Here is a 24,145-nt window from a genome sequence, read left to right as displayed (position 1 = left end):
TATGAAAAAAGGCCGGCCATAAATACTATATTTGGCCTTTTTCTACTATTGGGTTGGTCTTTTAAATCTTCTGTTGATTAGAAGTTGGCCTATTCCCATTTAGAAAACCTGGCAACGCTGGTATAGAGCACTCAAAATAGAGAGCAAAACTTACATTTTTAGTTGAAATGCTTCTCAAAGAAAAACCATGGTCGATATGAAGCTTTAATTCCTACTTCCTTTTTCCCGGTCACTGAACGTTAAAAACCGGATAATTCGGTAAATGGTAGATGACATTCACAAACTAACACATAAAACAATATCCGGCTTATATTAAAATCGCTTTCACTTACACAAAAATGATTGATAAGTAACACTGGGCATATTGTTTAATAAAACTTATATCCCGAGTTTCAAAACGTGTGCGCTCACGACCAAGTTTATAATAATACTGATCCATCAACACTTTTAAAAGTCAAGGCGGTGTAATGGCCAGGTGCACGTGGTCGCTCGTCATTTTTCCCGGGGGTTTTATTTTCGCGGAAATTAAACCCGAAGCGTACCTTCTAATGTGCGCATGAAAGATAGATTTTTCTTACAGATCTTTCACATCTCTAAGTTTTCTCTCGTATTTTAACGTGTTTATTATTAATGTACGTTCATTATATAAGATTTATTAGACTAAATTACTTCAGATCGCATTTTATTATCCGTATGTTTACAGTTTTGTTCAATATCAACACAAGTGAATAACGCAAGGTGCACGTGGTCTCATGCCATTTTTTCCCGGGGTTTTTATTTTCGCGAAAATTAACCCGAAGCGTACCTCCTCATGAGCACATGCACGATAGTCTCTCTCTCTCTCTCTCTCTCTCTCTCTCTCTCTCTCTCTCTCTCTCTCTCTCTCTCTCTCTCTCTCGTATTTTAACGTGTTTATTATTAATATGCGTTCAATGTAAACGATTAAATAGACTCTATCACTTCAAATAGCATTTTGTTATTTCGTATATTCAAGTTTTGCTGGATATCAACACAAGTACCTAATTATCATTCCTTGGGGTAGACCATTAAGATCGGTTGACCTGGTGTGACTAAGCCGGTGAAAACGAACATGTGTGTGTTTCGCATTCTTGGTCAAGGCATCATGATTGTAATTCCGCTCTGAACTGCAGTTATCCCGAGAGTATCCGAATGAATAACTATTCGCATCACGTACGAATGTTATGAATTTTAACCACGCTTGAATTCTTAAAGATTATTACTATATCCGTATGCAAAAGGAGATGTTATCTTATTTATTGCTAAGAGTTGAGACTGCGCTCATGTAAAGATCTTATGGCTGGACAGCTGTGTGCTTATCAGGTTATCTTTATCACTTGAGATGAAACAGTTTAAGGTTTAAAGGTCACTCATGAATGGCAGAATTAAGGGAAAGTGGGAATCCCCTAGCAGAACTACCCTAGACCTAGGCTCTAGAGACTGCCAATATACCCTTATGATCAGCGCATAGGACACCTCTCCACATAAGCTAGGACCAGGGAAGGTTGCTGAGGACTCGGCAATAAGACCTGTAGGCTCCCCCACCATTCTTAGTTTACAAGGATGGTGAGGTTGCAGACAAGAAACTACTTGGGTGGGTCTCGAACTCCAGTCCAACAAATCACCATGCAGGGACGTTTTCAACAGGATACCACAACCCTTATATAAGATCAGTATTCAATCATTTATGAATTATTTCAAAAGATAATTTTAAATATACACAATAACTTGGTTCATTATAAAGTGTAACGTGTACTATGATAGGCTTTGTTTAAATTTCATATATATATATATATATATATATATATATATATATATATATATATATATATATATATATATATATACTGTATACAGTATATATATATATATATATATATATATATATATATATATATATATATATATATATATATATATATATATATATATATATATATATATATAAACATTTATATATATATATATATATATATATATATATATATATATATATATATATATATATACATAAATAACATAATTATTACTTCACAAAATATATAAAAGAAAATGACCAAACACAAATGACAGAACTTTCTGTCGCGTGACAGTCATATTTTTATCCGCCAAGAAACACGCTGTCTGAGAGAGAGAGAGAAAGAGAGATCGTCAACAAGCCGTGCTCAGACACAATTTATTATAAACAAATATACAAAAGAATTATGGTGACAGTATGTGCGAAGTGTTACAATCACTGCCTAATTCTTTACATGGCAAAAATTCAACATTATTAATAACCTTTAGGCAGAAAACCCGAAAAAAAAAAAAAAATAGAACAGCATGCCCGAGTGTACCGCCAAGCAGAACTCTAATCCAATTTTGAAGAGTAAGAGAGATGACTTAACGACTATGTTATCTCGCGTTCATAACTTTAATGGTTATTATTATTTTTATTATTATTATTATTAAATGATAAGCTAAAAAACCCTAGTTGGAAAAGCAGGATGCTATAAGGCCAGGGGCCCCAACAGGGAAAATAGCTCAGTGAGGAAAGGAAACAAGAAAAAATAAAATATTTCAAGATCAGTAAAAACATTGAAATAAAAAAAAAATGGGTTGTAGTCAACACCTAGCATGGTTCAATATCGATTACTTACTGAAATGATAGATGGAAAGTATACCGTATAGCACGAAATCGACTATTCAATAAAGTTGGAGTTTTACCAGGATTCTGCCGGACTACAGAATGTCAGAAAATTATCAAGGTAAATAATAGTTAATTACATATTTTCTAAAGATTTATTTCATTGTTGTTACTGGTCTTAAGATTCTTCAATTGCTAATTACTCTTCTTGTAGTTTATTTATTTCCTTTCCTCACTAGGCATGTTGAAGCTCTTAGGCTTATGGCATCTCGCTTTTCCGACTATGTTTGTAGCTTAGCTGTTAATAATAATAATAATAATAATAATAATAATAATAATCTATTCCATTGATAATTTATAATTTCTTTTATTTATTTAATCTTTTGCTCGTCCATCATTGTTACTGGTCTTAAGAATCTTCAATTGCTAATTACTCCTCTTGTTTTCCTATCCTCACTAGGCTACTTTCTATGTTGGAGCTCTTAAGCTTATTCATTTCGCTTTTCCGACTAGGTTTGTAGCTTAGCTAATAATAATAATAATAATAATAATAATAATAATAATAATAATAATAATAATAATAATAATCTATTCCATTTATAATTTACAAATTCTTTTATTTATTTTATCTTTTGCTCGTCCATCAACATCAACTCAACAACAAGCGCATCGTATATACTCTGAGCCACCTCATGAATGTATGTAATTATAATCCACTATTGCTGTGTACTGACCGTGGCGAGGAAAGTTAACAAGCGTGTCCAGGTAATTAAGTCTTCATCAGACAGGGCCTTCTATCCTCTGCTGGATACTGCTTCACTAATCAAATACTTTTACAGTTTTGGCAATTATGTATTCATGACGCCCTTTCGATCATGGAAAGTCTTTGAGTAGCTGGGGGAACTAAACATTATATCAGCTGTTAGCAAAGCTTGACAGCTCATGTTTTAATACAAATTTTAACCAGGTGTTACAGCTAGACCTATTTTCGCGTGATTTCCACTTTGAGATGTTTCAAAATTTGATCGTGGAAAGTCTTTGAGTAGCTGGGAGAACTAAACATTATATCGGCTGTTAGCAAAGATTGACAGCTCATGTTTTAATACCAATTTTAACCAGGTTGACACATCTAGACCTACTGCCGCATGATTTCCTCTTTGAGATGTTCGAATTTGATCGTGGAAGGTCTTTGAGTAGTGTTACATCCTCGTCCCTTTAGTACTTAGGTTCCAAGAAGACAGGTTGGTAAGTCCGTACTTTATTCTGGTATATCAAATACAAGTACACAGACCCATGCTTCTGCTGGCGTCACAGTTCGTGGATGGCGGGGAAGACAACAACAACTCAAAAGTTCAACATAGTAGAATGAGAGAGTAGTGTTTCTCAATACATTACACTCCTCCCCCCTTAGGTTAACACACAAAAAAAATTTAATTTGTTCAATGAGTCTCCTAGGTTTTTTACTTACTCTGGTAGATTTTCTTACAATGGCACCAGTATCACAATTACTGTTCTCTGATCCTACTACTTCTACATTGGGATTACAAATCCTACTTGAGTTCTGAATAGGGTTATTTGTTTCTTCTAATCCTTGTACATTATTGGGAGAAGAAACTACAGGAACAGAAGGAATCATTGTATCTTTTAATAGTGATGATTCATCAGTTACTCTAGTATTATACATTTTTCTCCCAAATAACTGTGATAAGTGACGCTTCCAAGTCAAAATACCATTAACATCTACAGAAACTAAATAATTCCTTTCACCCAGAACTTTGATAATCTTAGCTTCTACCCATTCTGGTCCTTTACCAAAATTCCTGGCATATACTGCATCACCAACTCTGAATTTAGACTCATGAACGTAAAACTCATCTCCTTGTTTAGGCATTATAACATCTAGTGGACCCTTAAATTTCCTTCCAAATAACAATTCAGCTGGGGAGCAGCCAGTGGAAGACTGTACTGTACGTCTATAAGTATACAAAAATTTTGCCATTCTGGTTTTTACAGGCAATTTACAATCAAACCTTTTGAAATTAGTTTTGAATATTCGGACAGCCCGTTCTGCAAGCCCATTTGTACTTGGATTATATGGTGCTCCTGAACAATGTCTAACACCATTTTTCTGAAAGAAATTCTGAATCTCCCTAGCCATAAAACAAGTTGCGTTATCAGATACAATTGTGTCAGGAATACCATAATTAGCAAAACACGACCTTAAACATTGTATGGTATCCTCTGAAGTTATATTCTTACAAGCATAGACATCAATAAATTTAGAAAAGGAATCAATAATAATCAAATATTGCATGTTGTCAATGGGCCCACAATAATCTACATGCAAGCGGGACCAAGGTCTATCTACTGACGGCCAAGATAAAGGTAAAATGGCCTTATGTTTGAGATTTGTTATACATAATGCACAGTTAGAAGTTATTTGTTCCAAATCTTGGTCCATATTAGGCCAATATACAAAAGACCTTGCTTCGGCTTTCATGGCAACAATACCCTTGTGGCCCTCATGAAGCATTTCCATAACACGCTTTCTCAACATTTCAGGAACCAAAATACGATTCCTATACAGTAATACATTATCATGCAAAGAAAGATCATTTCTCAATTTATAGAATGGTAACATACAATTTTCCATCACATTTTCCTTGGGGAACCCCCTCCTTACATAATCTCTTACTCTGCATAAAACAGTGTCTCTTTCTATACATTCTTTTACCATTGTAACATCAAAAGAATTCTTATCCAAAATATTAATCAAATTTACATATTCTCCTGGTACATGAAAATCAGTATCATCTCTACATAATGGTAGCCTACTAAGAGCATCTGCCACTGTATTATGCACTCCCTTAATGTGCTCAATTTTAAAATCAAAACCTGATAGGAATAAAGCCCACCTTTGAATACGAGCATTAGATAATTGTGGAATACTCTTACTAGGGTTAAATAGATGAGTCAAGGGTTTATGGTCCGTCCTAATAACGAACTTCCTACCCAAAAGGAAATCTGAAAACTTCTTGACTCCAAAAATAATGGATAAAGCCTCTCTATCAATTTGAGAATAATTACACTCGGCATTAGTTAATTTTCTACTTTTGAACGAAATGGTAGAAATTTTACCCTTATATTCTTGTTTAAGAACAGCTCCCACTCCTACAGGGCTAGCATCAACTTCTAAAATCATGGTAGCATTGGGGTTAAAATTATCCAAAATATCAGCTCTACCCAAGGCTTCCTTAATACTCTGAAAAGCTTCTTCATGAATTGCTGACCAATGAAACTCAACATTCTTTTGTGTCAAATTATATAAAGGACATAAAATAGAACTGAACTGAGGTACAAACCTATTGTAGTAAGTGCATAACCCCAAAAATGATTTCAAAGACTGGACAGACTGAGGGGTTGGAGCTTCCAAAATTGCCTCTATTTTCTTTGGGTCAGGTTTAATTCCCTCACAACTTAAAATGGATCCTAAATAAGGTACTTCCCTAGAACCGATAATACATTTATCTTTATTCAATTTAACATTTCTCAGTTGCAAAATTGATAAAACCTTACATAAACTCCTGTCATGTTCCTCTTTGGTAGCTCCGACAATCAATATGTCATCTAAAAATACATGAACACCCTCAATATTTGCCAATAATTCAGAAATAAACCTCTGAAATATACCTGGTGCTGATGACAACCCAAAAGGCAATCGGTGGAACTTATATAATCCCAAATGGGTATTCATAATTAAATATTGTTGAGAATTTTCACTCACAGATACCTGTAAATATGCATTTTTCAAATCCAATTTTGAAATATACTGACAAGAACCTACATTTGCCAAAATGTCATCCAATCTCGGTAATGGAAAGGTATTAACACTTGTTTGGGTATTGAGATACTTAAAATCTACACAAATCCTTATTTCACCATTAGGTTTCATTACAGGAACAATAGGACTGGCCCAATGTCCTGCATGCTCGACCTTGCTCACTATATTTTTACTTTCCAGTTCTTTCAAACTATTCTCAATTTTACATTTATAATGATAAGGCACAGATCTGGCTTTAAAATACTTAGGCACAGCATTTTCTTTTAACATTAATTGACATTCATAATTTGTAATGGGTGATCCTTCCACCACCTGATACTCATTGAACATTTTTACACAATCAAGCTTAAGCCTAGATGCACTACTTGGGGTAATAAGAGGAGCTTTAAATTTATCATCACTCACATTATCAACTTGTACCCACTGGTATTTCAATTTCTTCATCAAAGACCTGCCTGCTAAATTTAAATCATTATCTACAACAAAAAACTTTTGTCCCTTGACCATTTGGCCTTTAAAAGAAACATCACAATTTATTTCACCATACACCTGCATTTCCGCTTTATCATAATTAGCTAAGCGTTTCCTTGTTGGTAATGGTGTTAAATTCAATTTATTAGCATCATGCCGTGAAATAGTGGATGCACCACTGCCAGTGTCTAATTCAAATTCTAGGGGAAACCCATTTAACCTTAAAATTTCTCTATATGGTTCCTCATAATCATCGACAAAGTCAATAGAATTCACATCAAAATCAAAAAGTTTCAATAAATCATAAGAATCATGAAAATTTTCATTAACAGGAATATGCTTACTAGTAGACTCGTCTACATCATGCACTGAATTAACATTCCTAGATTTATTTCTAACCTTTTTATTGGAACACACTGTACTCACATGGCCTTCCTTGCCACAGTAATAACATTTAGCATTCTTAAATTTACAATTATTAGCTAAATGGTTATCACGCCCGCAATGAATGCATTTACCTTGAGCTTTACCATAATCACTTTTACCTCTCCCCTTAGAGTCTGCACTAGAATTAGGCCTAGGCCTAGTTACTTTATGCCTAACCTTGTTAACGGTACCTGATGGCCTATTATCTGTAAAAGAACTTGAAGTAGGACTACACTCGGTAACATAGGCAGTTTCTAAATTGGTAACCTTGGCAAGTAAATCACGAGAGGAGATGGATTTAAACTCAAAAGGATCAGCTAATAAAACCTTAAAATATACTTCATTATCAATACCAACCAATAACTGTTCCTTCAACCTTCGGTCAAACTCATTATTAAATTCACACTGTTGAGCTAATAATTTAAGTTCTGCATAATATTCCTTCACTGACTCACTACTTTTCTTCTTCCTCTGTAGGAAATCACATAATGCTCTATGATAACTTGGTTTCGTTATGAAATGAGACTTAAGTTGATTTACTAGGTCATCAAAAGGAACTGCAGACGGCAATTTCGGTGCTGTTAACTTACAGATCGTGGAAAAAGTCTCTACTCCCACTGAAGAAAGCAACAAAGCCCTTTTTGCTGTCGCCTCGGTTACTTCGTTTACTTCACAATTCATGGAAAATAGATCCAACCAACAATTTAGTTCCAACTTATCTGGATTGAATTCGGGAATTGCCGGTCTCCTTGTTGCTGCCATCCTTCCTGACTGGGTATGGAACTTCGGTAAATCGGTAGTCCCCAACAATTACAGCTGAACTCAGGCTACTCACTGGAGTCTGGACGTTGGCCAGGCCTAAACTGGGTGTGCTAGGCTAGATACGGCCGGCTGTCGTTGGTACACTAACTGCTTCCATATGACATACCTCTTTGTACACTGGATCCCATCCTCGTCGCCACTGTTACATCCTCGTCCCTTTAGTACTTAGGTTCCAAGAAGACAGGTTGGTAAGTCCGTACTTTATTCTGGTATATCAAATACAAGTAAACAGACCCATGCTTCTGCTGGCGTCACAGTTCGTGGATGGCGGGGAAGACAACAACAACAACTCAAAAGTTCAACATAGTAGAATGAGAGAGTAGTGTTTCTCAATACATTACAAGTAGCTAGAAGCATTAAACATTATATCAGATGTTGGCAAAGCTTGACAGCTTACGTTCTAACATCGATTTTAACCCGGTGTCACAGCTAGACCTATTTTCGCATGGTTTCCTCTTTGTGAGGTTCGAATTTGATCGTGGAAGGTCTTTGAGTAGCTAGAAGCATTAAACATTATATCAGATGTTGGCAAAGCTTGACAGCTTATGTTTTCACACCAATTTTAAACAGGTGTCACAGCTAGACCTATTTCCGCATGATTTCCTCTCTGAGATGTTTCAAATTTGATCACGGAAAGTCTTAGAGTAGCTGGAAGAATAAACATTATATCAGATGTTGGCAAAGCATGACAGCTTACGTTCTGACACCAATTTTAAACAGGTGTCACAGCTAGACATATTTTCGCATGATTTTCTCATTGAGATGTTTCAAATTTGATCGTGGAAATTCTTTGAGTTGTTGGAAGCATTAAACATTATATCAGATGCTGGCAAAGCTTGACAGTTTACGTTTTAACACCAATTTTAACTAAGTGACACAGCTTGACCTATTTTCACATGATTTTCTCTTAGAGATGTTACAAATTTGATCGTGGAAAGTCCTTGAGTAGCTGGAAGAATGAAACATTATATAAGATTCTGGCAAAGCTTGACAGCTTAAGTTTTGACACCAATTTTAACCAGGTGACACAGCTAGACCTATTTTCACAGGATTTCCTCTTTGAGATGTTTCAAAATTGAGTAGCTGGAAAAATCAAACATTATCTCAGCTGATGGCAAAGTTTGACCGCTTACGTTTTGCCAACAATTTTAACTAGGTGTCACAACTAGACCTATTTTCGCATGATTTCATCTTTGAGATGTTTCAAATTTGATCGTGGAAAGTCTTTGAGTAGCTGGAAGAATTAAACATTATATCAGCTGTTAGCAAAGCTTGACAGCTTAAGTTCTGACACCAATTCAAACAAATTGACACAGGTAGGCCTATGTTCGCATGATTTCCTCTTTGAGATGTTTAAAATTTGACTGTGGAAAGTCTTAGAGTAGCTGGAAGAATTAAACATTATATCATATGCTAGCAAAGCTTAACAGCTCACGTTTTGCTACCAATTTTAAACAGGTGTCACAGCTAGACCTATTTTTGCATGATTTCCTCTTTGAGATCTTCCAAAAAGAGATGGTGCATGAAAAAATACACTGTAGAATCCAGTGTGCTAATTAAAGCACATTCTATATACTTAAAATATTTGAAGTAAGATATATAACACAAAACTCAGTACTGCTTACGGTATTCATGCTATATCTATCCAACAATTTGCTCTTAAAGAAAAGTCTCAGAAATAACGATCATAGCCCGGGGAGGGGATTACATATATATATATATATATATATATATATATATTCATATATGCATATATATAATATATATATATATTTATATATATATATATATATATATATATATATTAGAATCCCTGGTTGATTGATTAGTTTCTCTATACTGGCGTAACCAAGATTATGGTTTTCATCACAGCTTGTTTCAGAAGCTTGGAAAAAAAACTTTTCTCTCTGCATTGGAAAATGAACATTTTACTAAATGTATTATGATCAGGAGATTAGCAAAGGAAAAAGCTGCAATGTATCTGGTTTATCTTTCTCTTGTTTTGTTAAAGTTTTTATAACTGTTTATATAGGAAATATCTAGATGTGACTGTTCTTAAAATATTTCAACTTTTCCTTGTTTCCTTTCCTCACTGGGCTATTTTCCCTGTTGGGGCCCCTGGGTTTATAACATCCTGCTTTTCCAACCAGGGATTTAGCTTAGCAAGTAATAATAATGATAATAATAATAATGTCGTTTAATGTACAAATCATTATAATCATGCCATAGCCTCTGTACCATGTCTTCGACTGTCCTAGGGTGAAGTTCTCTTATTTGATGGTACACTCGGCCATATTATTCTATCTTATTTCTCTTCCTCCTTCTTTTGAAGTTTGTATAGTCTATATATGAAAGATCCGCTTAAATGTTGCTACTTCTTTTAAAATATTCAATTTTGATTGTTCATTATTTCTCTCGTAGTTAATTTATTGCCTTGTTTCCTTCCTCACTGCCCTATTTTTATCTTGGGCTTATATCATCCTGCTTTTCCTAATAATAATAATAATAATCATATTAATTGTCCAATATTTTACGATTAAATAACCAACCGAATGTAGCCTAATGCTCTTTTAAAACTCTAACGAAATCTAACAGATAATACTTAAAAATACTAAACCGAGTACAATATGAAAGCTAATGAAATAGTCACAGAGAGAGAGAGAGAGAGAGAGAGAGAGAGAGACTCCATGGATATGGTAATGTCAAAACTAAGAGAGAGAGAGAGAGAGAGAGAGAGAGAGAGAGACTCCATGGAAATGGTAACGTCAAAACTAAGAGAGAGAGAGAGAGAGAGAGAGAGAATGACGCCATGGAATTGATAATGTCAAAACTAACTGAGAGAGAGAGAGAGAGAGAGAGAGAGAGAATAATTCCATGGAATTGATCATGTTAAAACTAACAGAGAGAGAGAGAGAGAGAGAGAGAGAGAGAGAAATGACAAAACTAGATACCGTACAACGTTTGATAAGAATAAATTCTTATATATACGACAAAAATCAGCCAAAATAACATACGGGTTAATGAGACAGAGACTAACAGAATGAACTCCACAACACCGTCCCTACGAGCTTCAAAGAGCCAGCGCCCAGCGGGTGCTCTCGACACCCGATATTTCCGACATAATCATGGTCCCTGGACACCCTTCCGAGGGGTGATTGCCCCCCACCCCCCGCCCCAACCTCCTCCCATGCTTACATTTGACAGGAAACAATTGGGGTGGTCCAGGCAAGCCCTGTATGGTAATGGCTAACGCAAGAGAAGCGTATTTGTGTTTTATTTTGCTTTTTTTTCTATTTTTGCAGAGTAAAAACTAATGAAACGAACCACGCCTCAACCTGCACTCTGGAAATTCTCATTATACATACATACAATATATATATATATATATATTATATATATATATATTATATATATATATATATATATATTCACATTCGCCATATATTATACACCTCTCAATATCTGGATTCTCTCTACCTTGGAATCATGGGCAAAATTATAATATATATATATATATATATATATATACTGTATATATAAACATATATATGATATATATACAGAGAGAGAGAGAGAGAGAGAGAGAGAGAGAGAGAGACGACCTGGGGAGAAATGAGAATAATAATTTCACAGTGATCGTTGTTGGGGAAGTTTTCCGCACAGGGGATTATCCAGTAAAATGTGTTGTATTTCAATGTAGGAAAAAAAGCTTCGAAGAAAGTTAAGTGCTGGATATACGATTATACCCACTAGCACACACCTACCTAATTACCTACCTACCCACATACACACACACACACACACCAACCCACTCATACACACATATATACATGCACACACACTTTATATATATATATATATATATATATATCTCAGACAAAATTCTTTCACCATCACAGAGAGAGAGAGAGAGAGAGAGAGAGAGTAATGTCAAAACTAAGAGAGAGAGAGATAGAGAGAGATTCCATGGAAATGGTAATGTCAAAACTGAGAGAGAGAGAGAGAGAGAGAGAGAGAGAGAGAGAGACTCCATGGAAATGATCATGTCAACATATCCGATTAATTGATCGGTTGGTTAAGAAGACTTATCTGGCGATTCAGCACTGGATCTCTGACACAATGCGACTCAATAACAATGGAGATGAAAAAGATTCCTGAAGCTAACATAACAATGATCTTTCACTTCTGAAATGTCCATTAGATCATTGATATTGTCATTGATATTACAAGTCTTTGATACACTGCTACTGAACTCTGCCAGGCCCGATGAGTGAATGCATCCGAATGATTTTTATTTTATAACTTGAAGAAAGAATAAAATTTATCCTGATGTTTATAACAAATTTACAATGCAGACTTAAAACAAAAAATTTAAGTTAGTTCTATTTAAAAGCAACTGAACAAAACAAGCTGTATATAGTTGAACAAAGCCAACAACGATTGTATAGATTTATTCGACTGTACAAAAATCAAAACAATTTGTATGTATAGAATATCCAATATCCAGCCTATACCGAAAAAGGTCATATTACCATAAAACTATAAATTTTCAAAGAATTATCAAATAATTTCTATCCGATATTCATATGTAGCTTTTCAATCAATTACTAATCTTGTGGTTTGCATTATGATATAAGGACGGAAAATGATCCATATCATTTCTATGGATGGCTTGAAACATGAGCCACTTATCTAACCAATGATTAGACCTTGACGTTTGATTTAGAGAGAGAGAGAGAGAGAGAGAGAGAGAGAGAGAGAGACTCCATGGAAATGGTCATGACAAAACTAGAGAGAGAGAGAGAGAGAGAGAGAGAGAGAGACTCCATGGAAATGGTCATGTCAAGACTAGAGAGAGAGAGAGAGAGAGAGAGAGAGAGAGACTCCATGGAAATGATAATGTCAAAACTAAGGGAGAGAGAGAGAGAGAGAGAGAGAGAGAGAGACTCCATGGAAATGGTCATGACAAAACTAGGAGAGAGAGAGAGAGAGAGAGAGAGAGAGAGAGAGAGACTCCATGGAAATGATAATGTCAAAACTGAGAGAGAGAGAGAGACTCCATGGAAATGGTCATGTCAAAACTAAGGGGGAGAGAGAGAGAGAGAGAGAGACTCCATGGATATGGTCATGTCAAAACTAAGAGAGAGAGAGAGAGAGAGAGAGAGAGAGGGGAGTGGGGGTTTGGGGAATGGAAAGACCGGATGACCTCAGGAAGATAAAAAAAAAATATGAAAAATAGATACTCTGATAGATGAAAATTATAATAGATAATTAATAGTTAAATAGATAACTGGTAAATAAATGAATAAATATAAAAATCAATAAAGAAAAAGTTAAAGACACGTAATCAGAGCATTGATAAAACTATATCATTAGAATAGACATATTATTGAATAAATGGATACATTTAAAGAGAAATCACGATAGTACAAACTGCATCGCTAAATAAAAGTTTATTGAAATAAGATGTCGAATCTCTTAGTAACGTTGAGGGGTCTAATATATTAGAGAAAATATATATATTTTTCGATAACTTTGAGACTAGAATCCAAATTATTTTATATACTACTACTGTAGTGTACGCGATCCGTCAAAATGACAGCTAAATATTTAGATACATATGTACACACACGCACCACCCTCACTCACCAGGGTATGACTACCTCCTCTCCCCCATATCCGAGGGACGGGGAGATATGAGCGTGACCGAATATATATATATATATATATATATTTATATATATATATATATATACATATATATATACACATATATATATATATATATACACACATATATATATGTATATATATATTTATATATATATATATATATATGGACACTCAGACACTTGTTCTTTATATATATATATATATATATAGTAAGGTAAGGCAATTTTGGACAAGTAAGGCAAATATTGGACAGATACAATATCTCTAAAATTATTTATAATTTTCGAAAACTATAATGCTACTAGAAATTGCCCAATCTTCTACTTTATAAATATTAGTATGTACGGTTTTTAAAAAGTATTAAGTGCCCCTAAAAAAATTTTTGAATATGGGTGTCCAATAATTGCCTCACCTTCATTTTAGGGTTTCTCAGAAATAAAACATGAAATTATTATTTCTAAAAACAAATTAGTGGATAATGCTAAAGGAAGGTTTAAAATAAAAAATGAATGATAAAATATGGAATATCTAGTGTCCAATTTTGCCTCGCCTTGAAAAATAGTCAGGCAATTTTGGACACTTAAAAAAACATCAATTCATAATGTTAAGTTATTAAGTAATAGATTTTGTAAACTATCTATCTATCTATCTATCTATCTATCTATATATACATACATATATATATATATATATATCTCTCTCTCTCTCTCTCTCTCTCTCTCTCTCTCTCTCTCTCTCTCTATATATATATATATATATATATATTTATATTCTTAATAATTTCAACTAGAAATATAGATAAATGATAGTTCTTTGAAAATATTTTCTATCATTTATTTCAATAGAAAATCATATTGATTTATAAGAAAATAAAAAAGAAAAAGTTTTCTTTTCATAGAAAATGATAATCAAACCTATTAATAATGAGAAAATAGGGACAAGTACAAACTTGGAAATAAAGGTGAACAATTCAATATATACTATAGCCATATACGTGACAATTTAAATGCTTGAATATATGACGGGTCTATTTAATTCAACCGAATGCTCAAAAAACAGCTTCAGTTCTTTTAAATATGGCACTAAACATTCTCTTTGAGGCATGGGTTCCATAAATAAAGGACCATTAATTCCATCTGTAATTTGAAAAAGGTATGTATCCGTTTGGTGCTCTGGATACTCCTCTACTTCTAATGCCCGGCAGTTGATCTTACTGGAATTAGTATGGACCGGCAGAGGTCACTTGCCTTATCTAGATAGGCGCTGCGCATCACTAAGAAACTGGCTATTCTTTGATGAATTTAGCCTATGAATCCTCTATGGATTTAGTCAGTCTATGGAATGCGAAAATGAAAGAATTGCCCCCAGTCCCGGCCGTAGTGGGTTGCTAAGAAACTCACGGTTTGAAAATACTAAAGAAAAACTGAAAATTGGTAATTGAAATGTTAGAACCATGAATCAAACTGGGAAGTTACAGCTAGTAGAGAATGAATTTGTGAAATATAGTTTGGATATCTTGGCCCTAAGGAATAGATGGGGTTAGAAGAGAAGGGGTAAGAATAATGATGATGACACCAAGAACAGAAAAGGCATTAACCAAATGGAGAGCTGTAGGTAGCAGATTGTTACTTACAAAAATTATTAATATTATTATTATTATTATTATTATTATTATTATTATTATTATCATTATTATTATTATGATTTATTAGGGCCTATTGAAACCAGAGAAAAAGAGAATTTTTCGCGAGTCCTAAACGGCTTCGAAAGAAAATCTTCGTCGTTCTCCAAATGGCTTCCGAAGAAATAGCCGTAAACTTAGCATAGAGTTCTAAATGACTCAAGAACGGAATCTTCCTGGAGCAGTAGATCAAATCACGGTTCATTATTATTATTATTATTATTATTAATATGAGTTATTAGGGCCTACTGGAACCAGAGAAAAAGAGAATGTTTCGCGAGTTCTAAATGGCTTCGGAAGAAAATCGGGGTTCTCCAAATGGATTCAGAAGAAATTACCATAGACTTAGCATGGAATTCTGAATGATTCCAGATGCGAATCTGAACGACTTCGAAAGAAAACCCTGAATCTCCAAATATCTTCAGAAGAAATAGCCGTAGACTTAGCATAGAGTTCTGAATGTGTCCAGAACGGAATCTTCACGGAGCTGTAAATCAAATCACGTAATTTATTATTATTATTATTATTATTATTATTATTATTATTATTATTATTATTATTATTATTATTATTATTATTATCAGTTATTAGGGCCTATTGAAACCAGAGAAAAAAAAGAGAATTTTTCGCGAGTCCTAAACGGCTTCGGGAGAAAATCTTCGTGCATCTCCAAAAGGATTCAGAAGAAATTTCCATAGACTTAGCATGGAATTCTGAATGATTCCAGAAATCTCTGAACAATTTCGGAAGAAAATCTTCCTGAATCTCCTCTCCAAAAGACTTCAGAAGAAATAGCCGTATACTTAGTATAGAGTTCTGAATGACTTCAGAACGGAATATTCCCGGAGCAGTTCTGAACGGCTCCGCCCCGGATTCCAAAAGACTTCTGAAGACCTGATCTCTCTCTCTCTCTTTTTTTTTTTAAACATACCTTGCAACACCTCACGATCTGAATGTACTGTAGCTATGGAAGTTTACGCAGTGAACATTGGGAGGATGATTTCACTTTACTCACGGAGCTCGCGTTCTGGCGGAACAGGTAACTGACTGAGAATTTTGTTACAGCTACAGGATGAACTAACTGGAGGCTATTCGGAACACCTTCATCTACAGATAGTTTGGATATGTGCTGCCGAAGTTGGCGAGCTTTGAAGATCATAATGTAAGCGCCTTGAAGGATAATTTGCTTGCGGTTTAGCGACGATATTCTATAATTGGATTGCATTGGTGCAAAGCGGTGAGCGACGTGTGTTTCTTTAAAATTCGGCATTGAAGATAGAACATATCAGGACGGCTTTGGTAAATATATTGTGTTGCTCTTCTTTGACTTTAGTATGATGGCGTATAGTGTATGCCGAGAAATCAATGGCATCCATGTCTTTACCCATAGCCCTTATAGGTAAGGACATTAAAGCCATCGATTTCTCCGAGGAATCTGACGAACCGAGGACAAACAGCACTGAAATGTCTCTTGAAATCTCGAAGGAGACTGGCGAACTAAGCGAAGAAGATCTTGAAAAACTATAAAAGACAGAAGAGAAAAGAGATGGAAAACCTTTATATGAAGAAGTATAAAAACTAGCCTTTAATTATAGAGGTAAGTCACCTAAAAACTAAGAGGTCAAATAGCCTCTACTATTAGCGGTTAGTCGCCTTAAAACAGAGGTCTCAAAGAGCCTCTAGTGCTAGAAATAAAGCACCCAAAAATAAAGGTCAAAGAGCTTTTAATGTTAGAGGTAAGGGGATTAAAATAAACGTCAAAGAAACTCTAATACTAGAGTATAGCTCCTCAAAATAGAGGTCAAAGAACCTCTAATGCTAAAAGTAAGAAGCCTCAAAACAGAGGTCAAAGAGCCTCTAATGTTAAAAGTAAGGAGCCTCAAAATAAAGGTCAAACACCCTCTAATTCTAGAAGTAAGGAGCCTCAAACTAGAGGTCAAAGAACCTCTAATACTAAAAGTAAGGAGCCTCAAAACAGAGGTCAAGGACCCTCTAATGCTAAACGTAAGAAGCCTCAACATAGAGGTCAAAGAGCCTCTAATGCTAAAAGTAAGGAGCCTCAAAATAGAGGTCAAAGAACCTCTAATGCTAAAAGTGAGCAGTCTCAAAATAGAGATCAAACAGCCTCTAATGCTAAAAGTAAGGAGCCTCAAAATAGAGGTCAAAGAACCTCTAATGCTAAAAGTGAGCAGTCTCTAAATAGAGGTCAAACAGCCTCTAATGCTAAAAGTAAGGAGCCTCAAAATAGAGGTCAAAGAACCTCTAATGCTAAAAGTGAGCAGTCTCAAAATAGAGGTCAAACAGCCTCTAATTCCAGAAGTAAGGAGCCTCAAACTAGAGGTCAAAGAACCTCTAATACGAAAAGTAGGGAGCCTCAAAACAGAGGTCAAGGACCCTATAATGCTAAACGTAAGAAGCCTCAAAATAGAGGTCAAAGAGCCTCTAATGCTAAAAGTAAGGAGCCTCAAAACAGAGGTCAAGGACCCTCTAATGCTCAAAGTAAGGACCCTCAAAATAGAGGTCAAACAGCATCTAATCCTAAAAGTAAGGAGCCTCAAAATAGAGGTCAAAGACCCTCTAATGCTAAAAGTAAGGAGCCTCAAAATAGAGGTCAAAGACCCTCTAATGCTAAACGTAAGAAGCCTCAACATAGAGGTCAAAGAGGTCAAAAAGTAAGGAGCCTCAAATTAGAGGTCAAAGAACCTCTAATGCTAAGAGTGAGCAGTCTCAAAATAGAGGTCAAACAGCCTCTAATGCTAAAAGTAAGGAGCCTCAAAATAGAGGTCAAAGACCCTCTAATGCTAAAAGTAAGGAGCCTCAAATTAGAGGTCAAACACCCTCTAATGCTAAAAGTAAGGAGCCTCAAAATAGAGGTCAAAGAGACTCTAATGCTAAAAGTAAGGAGCCTCAAAATAGAGGTCAAAGAACCTCTAATGCTAAAAGTGCGCAGTCTCAACATAGAGGTCAAAGAGACTCTAATGCTAAACGTAAGGAGCCACAAAATAGAGGTCAAAGACCCTCTAATGCTAAAAGTAAGGAGCCTCAAAACAGAGGTCAAAGACATTCTAATGCTAAAAGTAAGGAGCCTCAACATAGAGGTCAAAGAGACTCTAATGCTAAAGCAAGGAGCCTAAAAATAGAGGTCAAAGAACCTCTAATGCTAAAAGTAAGGAGCCTCAAATTAGATGTCAAACACCCTCTAATGCTAAAAGTAAGGAGCCTCAAAATAGAGGTCAAAGAGACTCTAATGCTAAAAGTAAGGTGCCTCAAAATAGAGGTCAAAGAACCTCTAATGCTAAAAGTGAGCAGTCTCAACATAGAGGTCAAAGAGACTCTAATGCTAAACGTAAGGAGCCTCAAAATAGAGGTCAAAGACCCTCTAATGCTAAAAGTAAGAAGCCTCAAAACAGAGGTCAAAGACCCTCTAATGCTAAAAGTAAGGAGCCTCAACATAGAGGTCAAAGAGACTCTAATGCTAAAAGTAAGGAGCCTCAAAATAGAGGTCAAAGAACCCCTAATGCTAAAAGTGAGCAGTCTCAAAATAGAGGTCAAACAGCCTCTAATGCTAAAAGTAAGGAGCCTCAAAATAGAGATCAAAGACCCTCTAATGCTAAAAGTAAGGAGCCTCAAAATAGAGATCAAAGAGCCTCTAATGCTAAAAGTAAGGAGCCTCAAAATAGAGGTCAAAGACCCTCTAATGCTAAAAGTAAGGAGCCTCAAAATAGAGGTCAAAGACCCTCTAATGCTAAAAGTAAGGAGCCTCAAAATAGAGGTCAAAGAGCCTCTAATGCTAGAGGTAAAGCACTTCAAATTAGAGATCAAAGAACATATAATGCTAAGATTATAGTACCTCAAAATAGAGGCCACACAGCCCTCAATACTAAAGGTATGGCACCTCAAAATAGAGCTCAATTATCCTCTAATGTTGGAAGTATGGCACCTCAAAATAAAAGGTCAAAGAGCCTCTAATGCTAGAGGTAAGGTACCTCAAAATAGAGGCCAAATAGTCTGGCCTATTCTTTGTATATTCACCCTACGCATTGGTTTCCTGCGCGCCAGCGCTTTTCTGCGCCTTCACCAAAAACTGTGCTTCAGCAGAAACTGAGCACCAGCAGCATCCTGTGCGCCAACACTCCAGTACTCTCCTTCGCACTCGCGCGAGAGGCAAAAAGAATGAAAACTTTTTGACAGGTTAAATTGCCCCGTTCCCCTTCCTGCAAACGCATGACAGCATGCCCGCCGGGCAAAAAGGGAAGAGGCTTCACAGAAGGGCTCAAGATCCCGAAGATTCCATCTTCCAAGGCGAATCAAATGATTCCCCTGAAGAAAGGAAAGATGAATACTGTGAAGAACTGCAGAGTATAATAGGTGAGAACCTAGAGAGATATGAAAATTGTGATTAATGACTTCAATGCTAAAGTTGGAAGGAATAATAAAGGGATAGAAAATGTGATGAGTGTTGAGGTTCTTGGCGAAGTTGCAAATGAAAATGGGGCACATTTTATGAGTTATTGTTCAACAAACAATCGTGTTACTGGAGGTACTCTTTTCCAGCATAAGGAGATCTACAAATATACAATGACTTCACCATGTGGCAATTACAAATATCAAATAGATCACATAGCCATTGATAAAGAGAGAAGGAGGACTCTGGGAAATGTGACAAGCTATAGAGGTGCAGTTATTGGTAGTGATCACCAGCTCCCCATTGCCACACAAATATTAAAACTGAAAGAACCCAACAGAAATGTAGATAGAATACTTAAGTTTGATACAACTAAGCTTCTAGAGGATGAGCACAGAAATCTTTGTAACTGAATGTAGGAATCGATTTACAGTCTTAAGAGACTTTAAGAGACGAAGTTTTGGGACATGCAGTTACAAGGAGAAAACCATGGATATCAAATGATACTTGGGATACTATAAAAAGAAGACAAAGACAGAAATTTATTTCTTAAAGTTTTCGAGGAAGTAATGAAAATTACAAGGCAGAGCATGCCAAGTATTTCAGTATTGATAGTGAAGTCAAAAGAAATATCAGGAATGATTGGAGAGAATATTTAGACAGGAAAGCAGATGAGGCTGATAAAGCTATGAATTCAGGGAGTGGCTTTGTTGTAGGAATTGCTCTTGGAATTATTAATGAAATCTCTACGGGAAAAAAAGAAGCATATACCCATCAAAAAGAAAGATGGATCTGTTATAACAAAAGAACATGAAGAAAAGCAACATTGGATTGAACACTTTAGTGAGGTCATGAATAGGAAATACGAAGGGAATAATTTGGTTGATATACCTGAAACTGATGAAGACCTTGATGTGCCCATGAATGAATTAGGTGTGTTTGAAGTCGAAGCTATTCTTAAAAAAAAAAAACTCAAAAGATGGAAAGCCCCTGGATACGAAGGAATAACTGCTGAGATGATATTGCCTGAAAATGATGTGACTCCCAGATTACCTACAAGATCATTTTGTAGAATGTGGCGTGAAGAGGCAAAGCCTTATGTAAGGGAGCTAGGAGTGCTGGTGAAAATGACAAATAAAGATCTGACTGATTGCAATTATTACAGAGGCCTCACACTTACGTCAGCTGTCATGAAAATATATAGAATGCTCATTCTAAAGAGACTAGAGAGAAAGATTGATGAAAAGTTGAGAGATGAACAAGCAGGATTTAGAAAAGGTAGAAGTTGCACTGACCAAATTTTCATTTAAGACATGTGGTACAGCAATATGTAGAATATAGAATTCCACTTTTGATGGTATATGTGGGCTATGAAAAAGCTTTTGATTATGTGCTCTGGCAAAGTTTGTGGAGAGTCCTGCGACATTATGGAGTTCCTCTCAATATGTAAATTTAATTGTCTGTTCATAAGCATAGCAAATGCAAAGTTAATGTTAGTGGCGTCTTATCAATCGAATTTCCAGTGAAAAGTGGAGTACTCTAAGGGAATGTGTTGTTACCTATGTTGTTTATCCTCCTCATAGATTTTGTAATGCATAGATCGGTTGGGGATGGTGGAGAAATATTGGACTGGATTGGTAACAGAAAATTAGGAGACCTACAGTATGCTGATGACGCTGTCCTAATTAGCAGAACACCACAGGGCTTGGAAAAATTGCTTACCAGAATGCATGAAAAATCACATGAGGTTGGGCTCGAGATAAATAGAAGAAAGACAGATGATGAGAACGGAATATGCAATGGAAGATGAAATATCTTTGGAAGGATAAAGGATTAATGAGATAGAATTATTTAAATATTTAGGACCTTTGATATCTAATATAGGAGCTTCAGAATTTGAGTTTAATGAAAGATTTAAAAAAGTAAATCAGAGGATGGCTAGGTTACGTCAAATTTGGAAATCAGGTCGCCTAAAATTACATATAATAATCAGGCTATATATCAGTTTAGTGAGATCGGTGTTACTGTATGGTCGTGAATCTTGGTATATTAATGAAACTCGTTTTGTAGATTTGAGAACAAAGCCCTCAGAAGAATATTGGGTGTTAAATGACAGGACAGGATTAGAAATGAAACTAAGAGAGATTACTCGAGCGCCACATGTGGATGAGATCATGGTGAGGGGTAGATGGATATGGTTTGGGGATGCTCTGTGTTCTCCCTAAGAGACATTAGTTCACCAAACTTTAAACTGGCCGCCACAAGGCACTAGAAGAGTTGGAAGACTCAGGACTATAAAGCATGGAGTAGGATATTGTGATTGGAGAAGTATAGTCGTCTCTGAAGATAGAGACGACTAGCGAAATCTAATTGATGCCTTTTGCGTCAATGGGAGTGGGAGGAGATGATGATGATGATTTTATGTGGGCAGTGGCTTCAAGCATCTAGCTCAAGGCGAGTCACTTAGCCTCCTTCCTCTAAAAACCCTTTTGTTGCTCTACCAATGCAAAATAATGGACGATCATTAATATCTTCCAAAATAATTTTAATTTCTTTTTTATTTCTTATATTTTAGGTATAAATAAATCCTTATCATTCACTATCGGGACTATCCTAGCAGTTCAATTATCACTATTTATTACCCTGGTCAATTTAGATTTTTTTGTATTTACGTTAGTGTTTGCAGACATTTTTTCTTAAAGAATCGAGAGATATTTGGTTGCTTTGTATTTCCATGATTTGTCATGTTTCTATCTCTCTTTGTGTTTTTCCTTTTATTTTTCTTCATTTCATCTTTTTTTTTCTTAAATCTTCGATTGTATCCCTTTCTTTTGTAGGTAAAAGTATCTCTTTGATGGCTCGTTCATAGTATGAGGTAACAATGATAAGAATAAAATGGATAGGTACAACTTAGGACGAATATTGTTTATGGGATCAGCTTTGCCCCTCCTTGATGTATCTATCATGCTGTTCACTCTAATGTTGCTCCATTTAACACTATATCAAAAAGGCAACATGACAGTTATCAACTTGGAAATTAGAAGGAACAGTGAAAATATATTCTATCTCAATTCCTGAAATTTTCATTAGGATATGTAAATTATTATAGGAACAATGTATATAGTAGAGTTTTTTTTAGATATTTCTAGCATTTGGATTGACACCCCTCTCGAGGATATTACCATGTTTTGGTTAATCTTTTTGAAGGTTTCACCCCCTGAGTGTAAACAGCTTTAAGAGTGTCCCCAGTATTAAATAACTTTTTGAAAATCATATCATAACCATCGAGCTAGAAAAAAAAAAAAACTTTTTTTGTTAATGTAACTCTCAGGGTGTCACTCACTTTTAGGGTGTCACCTTGGACAGACACCACTTTTACTGCACCCTTTATGTCTTATTTTGAATTTTTATGATTACATATATGCATATTTATACATAAAAGTATATTTGTGTACTCGAATACAAAGTTTGATTTACATATTCATATAGTTAGGCAAAATTGGACAGGCAAACTTCTCACTTTTTTCTTGACGAAGCAAAATTGAACAATCTTGGATTACGGACACAAAAATTTATGTAAGCCTATAATTTTTTTCTAGCATATTTATATTGACAGGGACCACAAATTGTCATAGTTTGCCCAACTGAACGTTGGCGCTTAACGGAGATACAGACGTTTCCAAAATTGCCTCACTGTCCAAAATTGCCTCGCCTCTGAGATATTTTTTTTTATTACTGTAATACGAGAATTTCTAATTCTTTGATGATTATGAAACAAGCCATTTTTATAGATGAGACCTCCCTCTCTTGAAAACATGTTTGGTATTTGGTCATAAATTATTAATATAGATTTTGTACAAAGGTTACTAAAAAGGTGTCCAAAATTGCCTCACCCTACTATATATATATATATATATATATATATATATATATATATATATATATATATAAAATTTTTTAATCCGTCTTAGACTATAAATGAACTGTTAACTTATTATACATAATATACATTTATGTCTTTCTATGTCCATTGTCATGTGTTAGCAACAAGTATTTATCAAATAACATTTACTATTTTTTTTCAATCTACGATTCCCAATATGAAAAAGCTTTTGATAACCACAATCAATCATTGCAAAAACCTGAAATTTTAATTGCAGACAAAAAAATACGTTTCGATTG

At 35.2% G+C, this 24,145-nt stretch overlaps 1 protein-coding gene across 2 annotated transcripts in view; it reads right to left on the bottom strand.

Annotated features, from left to right (window-relative positions):
* LOC137650217 (neuron navigator 3-like) overlaps positions 1 to 24,145 on the bottom strand; it is a 1,066,036-nt gene that overhangs the window by 859,093 nt on the left and 182,798 nt on the right. Inside the window, exon 1 of one of the 2 annotated variants that reach the window (XM_068383448.1) lies at positions 155 to 402. The exons of the other annotated variant lie outside the window; for it this stretch is intronic. The gene's annotated coding sequence lies outside the window, so the exon portion shown is untranslated. Of the gene's footprint in view, positions 1 to 154; positions 403 to 24,145 lie in introns of those variants that run through there. 2 annotated transcript variants of the gene reach the window in all.

The sequence above is a fragment of the Palaemon carinicauda genome, chromosome 11 (assembly GCF_036898095.1).
Source record: "Palaemon carinicauda isolate YSFRI2023 chromosome 11, ASM3689809v2, whole genome shotgun sequence".
In the NCBI taxonomy this organism is placed as follows: Eukaryota; Metazoa; Arthropoda; class Malacostraca; order Decapoda; family Palaemonidae; genus Palaemon; species Palaemon carinicauda.
This window is presented reverse-complemented; position numbering and strand designations above follow the sequence as displayed.